Here is a 5289-nt window from a genome sequence, read left to right on the forward strand (position 1 = left end):
CCAGATCACTTAGTTCATTGGTGAGCAAGGGAGGTTCATCTTTCCAAGTCTCATTACCAAATAATTTGGCATTTAGCTTCATGATTGCACCAAGGTACTTGGCAACTTACTCTTCAGTAACATCCTCATTCTCTTCAGAAGAAGAATACTCATCAGAGCTCATGAAGGGCATAAAGAGGTTCAATGGAATCTCTATGGTCTCTAGATGAGCCTCAAATTCCTTTGGTTCCTTAAAGGGGAACTCCTTGTTGATCACTGGATGTCCCAGGAGGTCTTCCTCCTTGGGATTCACGTCCTCCCCTTCCTCCTTGGATTCGGCCATGATTGTTATATCAATGGCCTTGCACTCTCTCTTTGGATTCTCTTCTGTATTGCTTGGGAGAGTACTAGGAGGAGTTTCAGTGATCTTCTTACTCAACTGGCCCACTCGTGCCTCCAAATTTCTAATGGAGGACCTTGTTTCATTCATAAAACTCAAAGTGGCCTTAGATAGATTAGAGACTAAATTTGCCAAGCTAGATAGATTCTGCTCAGAATTCTCTGTCTGTTGCTGAGTGGATGATGGAAAAGGTTTACTATTGTTAAACCTGTTTCTTCCACCATTATTAAAATCTTGTTGAGGCTTTTGTTGATCCTTCCATGAGAAATTTAGGTGATTTCGCCATGAGGGGTTATAGGTGTTTCCATAAGGTTCACCCATATAATTTACCTCTGCTATTGTAGGGTTCTCAGGATCATAAGCTTCTTCTTCAGAAGATGCCTCTTGAGTACTGTTGGATGCAGCTTGCATTCCATTCAGACTGAGAAATCATATTGACTTGCTGAGTCAATATTTTATTCTGAGCCAATATAGCATTCAGAGTGTCAATTTCAAGAACTCCCTTCTTCATAGGCGTCCCATTATTCACAGGATTCCTTTCAAAAGTGTACATGAACTGGTTATTAGCAACCATGTCAATGAGTTCTTGAGCTTCTGCAGGCATTTTCTTTAGGTAGATGGATCCACCTACAGAAGTATCCAATGACATCTTAGCTAATTCAGACAGACCATCATAGAATATATCCAGGATGGTCCATTCTGAAAGCATGTCAGAAGGACACTTTTTGGTCAGTTGCTTGTATCTCTCCCAAGCTTCATAGAGGGATTCTCCTTCTTTCTGTCTGAAGGTTTGAACATCCACTCTAAGCTTACTGAGCTTTTGAGGAGAAAAGAACTTGGCTAAGAAAGCCGTGACCAGCTTATCCCAAGAGTTCAGGCTATGTTTAGGTTGAGCATCCAACCATATTCTAGCTCTGTCTCTCACAGCAAAAAGGAAAAGCATGAGCCTGTAGACTTCAGGATCTACTCCATTAGTCTTAACAGTATCACATATCTGTAAGAATTCAATTAAGAACTGAAAAGGATCTTCAGATGGAAGTCCATGAAACTTACAGTTTTGTCGCATCAGAGAAACTAATTGAGGTTTAAGCTCAAAATTGTTTGCTCCAATTGTAGGGATGGAGATGCTTCTTCCATGTAGATTGGAATTTGGTGCAGTAAAGTCACCAAGCATCTTCCTTGCATTATTATTATTTTCGGTTGCCATCTCCTCTTCCTGTTCGAAAATTCCTGTAAGGTTGTCTCTGGATTGTTGTATTTTAGCTTCTCTCAGCTTCCTCTTCAAAGTCCTTTCAGGTTCAGGGTCTGCTTCAACAAGAATGTTCTTGTCCTTGTTCCTGCTCATGTGAAAAAGAAGAGGACTAAAGATACCGGGATCCTCTTTACCACAGTATAGAGGTTCCCTTGTGTGAGTAGAAGAAAAGAAGAATAAGAATGTAGAAGAGAAGAATTCGAACTCAGAGGAAAGGAAGGGGTTCAAATTTTGGGTGAAGAGAAGTGCTAGTAGATGAATAAATAAATAGAAGGATATGAGAGAGAGAATTTCGAAAATTAAATTTTGAAAAAGAGGGAGGTATTTTCGAAAATTAGGGAGGGATAGTTAGTTAGGTAGTTTTGAAAGAGATAAAAAACAAACAAAAAGTTAATTAGTTAGTTGAAACAAATTTTGAAAATCAATTTTTAAAAGATAAGAAGATAAGTTGTTAGAAAAGATATTTGAAAAAGATATGATATGAAAAGGTATGATTAAAAAGATATGATTTTGAAAAAGATAAGATAAAAAGATATTTTTGAAAAGATATGATTGAAATTAGTTTTGAAAAAGATTTGATTTTTAAAATCACAATTAATGACTTGATTCACAAGAAATCACAAGATATGATTCTAGAATTTAAAGTTTGAATCTTTCTTAACAAGTGAGTAACAAACTTGAAATTTTTGAATCAAAACATTAATTGTTGATGATATTTTCGAAAATATAATATAAAATTAAGAAAAATATTTTTGAAAAATATTTTTAAAATTTTCAAAAATAAATAAGAAAAATGAAAAAGACATGATTTTTAAAAAAGATTTTGAAAAGATAAGATTTTTAAATTGAAAATTTGATTTGACTCATAAGAGACAACTAAATTTTAAAAAGTTTTGAAAAAGTCAACTTAAATTTTCGAAAATTTATGAGTGAAAAAGGGAGAGATATTTTTTTTTATTTTTGAATTTTTAATGAAGAAAGAGAAAAACATAAAAAAGACTCAATGCATGAAAATTTTGGATCAAAACATGTGATGCATGCAAGAACACTTTGAATGTCAAGATGAACACCAAGAACACTTTGAAGATCAAGATGAACATCAAGACTTATTTTTGAAAATTTCTAATGAAAGAACAACATGCAAGACACCAAACTTAGAAATTTTTAATATTTAGACACTAAGAATTCAAGAATGCATATGAAAAACACCATACAACACAAAACAATATAATATGGAGATCAATCAAGAAGGTTTATCAAGAACAACTTGAAGATCATGATGAATGCAATGCATGAATGCAATTTTCGAAAAAAATGCAAGATGAGTATGCAATTGACACCAAACTTAAAATTTGATACAAGACTCAAACTAGAAACAAAAAAAGATTTTTGATTTTATGATTTTATTAATTTTTTGGGATTTTTGTATATTTTTTTTTCGAAAAACATATAGGAAAAAGAAAATAAGAAATTCAAAAATTTTTAATAAGAATTTCAGGAATCTTTCAATGTTAGCCTAAAGCTCCAATCAAAGGGTTAGACATGGCTTAATAGCCAGCCAAGCTTTAGAAGATACAAATCAGTCATACAATAACAAATTTGATTAGCAACAACTAGCTTGCTCTTGTAATGATGACTTGGAAGCCTCAGTCCAAATGAATTTAGACGTGGCTCTACAGCCAGCCAGGCTTCTACATGCTTCATGAAACTCTAGAATTCATTCTTAAAAATTATGAAATAATTTTTGAAAACAAAAGGAAATTTTTTTTTTTGAAAATAAAATAAAAAGAAAATTACCTAATCTGAGCAACGAGATGAACCGTCAGTTGTCCAAACTCGAACATTCCCCGGCAACAGCGCCAAAAACTTGGTGTTGTTGCCGGATAAACTTGGCACTGATGTTACCGGACCAAAACTTGCCAAAAACTCGAACAATCCCCGGCAACGGCACCAAAAACTTGGTGTACGAAATCGTGATCCCTGGTAATGGCTCCAAAAACTTGGTGCTCTAATCTTAATTCATAATTTGTCACAACTTCGATACAACTAACCAGCAAGTGCACTGGGTCGTCCAAGTAATAAAACCTTACGTGAGTAAGGGTCGATCCCACGGAGATTGTTGGTATGAAGCAAGCTATGGTCATCTTGTAAGTCTCAGTCAGGAGGATATTAAATGGTTATGGAGTTTTCGAATAATAATAGTAAATAAAACATAAAATAGGATAGAGATACTTATGTAATTCATTGGTGAGAATTTCAGATAAGCGTATAGAGATGCTTTCGTTCCTCTGAACCTCTGCTTTCCTGCTGTCTTCATCCAACCAATCCTACTCCTTTCCATGGCAAGCTGTATGTTAGGCATCATCGTTGTCAATGGCTATATCCTGTCCTCTCAGTGAAAATGGTCCAATGCGCTGTCACTGTATGGCTAATCATCTGTCGGTTCTCGATCATACTGGAATAGGATCCATTCATCTTTTTGCGTCTGTCACTACGCCCAGCACTCGCGAGTTTGAAGCTCGTCACAGCCATCCCTTCCCAGATCCTACTCGGAATACCACAGACAAGGTTTAGACTTTCCGGATCTCAGGAATGGCCATCCATGGGTTCTAACTTATACCACGAAGATTCTGATTAAGGAATCCAATAGATACTCATTCAATCTAAGGTAGAACGGAAGTGGTTGTCAGGCACGTGTTCATAGGGAATGATGATGACTGTCATGATCATCACATTCATGTTGAAGTGCGAATGGATATCTTAGAAGCGGAATAAGTTGAATTGAATAGAAAAATAGTAGTACTTTATATTAATTCATGAAGAACAGCAGAGCTCCACACCTTAATCTATGGTGTGTAGAAACTCTACCGTTGAAAATACATAAGTGATAAAGTTCAGGCATGGCTGAATGGCCAGCCCCCATGATCTAAGAACTAAACGTCCCCCGATGTAAATACAATAGTAAAAAGTCCTATTTATACTAAACTAGCTACTAGGATTTACAGAAGTAAGTAATTGATGCATAAATCCACTTCCGGGGCCCACTTGGTGTGTGCTTGGGCTGAACTTGAAGTTTACACGTGCAGAGGCTTCTTTTGGAGTTGAACGCCAAGTTGTAACGTGTTTTTGGCATTCAACTTTGGTTCGTGACGTGTTTCTGGCGTTTAACTCCAGACTGCAGCGTAGAACTGGCGTTCAACGCCCTTTTGAGTCGTCTAAACTCGGGCAAAGTATGAACTATTATATATTGCTGGAAAGACCTGGATGTCTACTTTCCAACGCCATTGAGAGCGCGCCATTTGGAGTTCTGTAGCTCCAGAAAATCCACTTTGAGTGCAGGGAGGTCAGAATCCAACAGCATCAGCAGTCCTTCTTCAACCTCTGAATCTGATTTTTGCTCAAGTCCCTTAATTTCAGCCAGAAAATACCTGAAATCACAGAAAAACACACAAACTCATAGTAAAGTCCAGAAATGTGAATTTAACATAAAAACTAATAAAAACATCCCTAAAAGTAACTAGATCCTACTAAAAACATACTAAAAATAATGCCAAAAAGCGTATAAATTATCCGCTCATCAGAGCTATTGCTTTTTCTTTTTCTCTCTCTTTTTTTCCCTTTTTCTTTCTCTTTTTCTTTCTTTTTCTTTTTGCTACTT

The 5289-nt window shown here is 36.0% G+C and overlaps 1 non-coding gene across 1 annotated transcript; it reads left to right on the forward strand.

Moving 5' to 3' along the window:
• Positions 1 to 1082: 1082 nt before the first annotated feature.
• On the forward strand, positions 1083 to 1190 carry LOC148552817 (small nucleolar RNA R71). Its single transcript, XR_015893516.1, has one exon. It is a non-coding gene; the product is annotated as a small nucleolar RNA R71 (small nucleolar RNA).
• The last annotated feature ends 4099 nt before the right edge of the window (positions 1191 to 5289 follow it).

The sequence above is a fragment of the Arachis ipaensis genome, chromosome B7, assembly GCF_059453495.1.
Source record: "Arachis ipaensis isolate K30076 ecotype BB chromosome B7, ASM5945349v1, whole genome shotgun sequence".
Classification (NCBI taxonomy): Eukaryota; Viridiplantae; Streptophyta; class Magnoliopsida; order Fabales; family Fabaceae; genus Arachis; species Arachis ipaensis.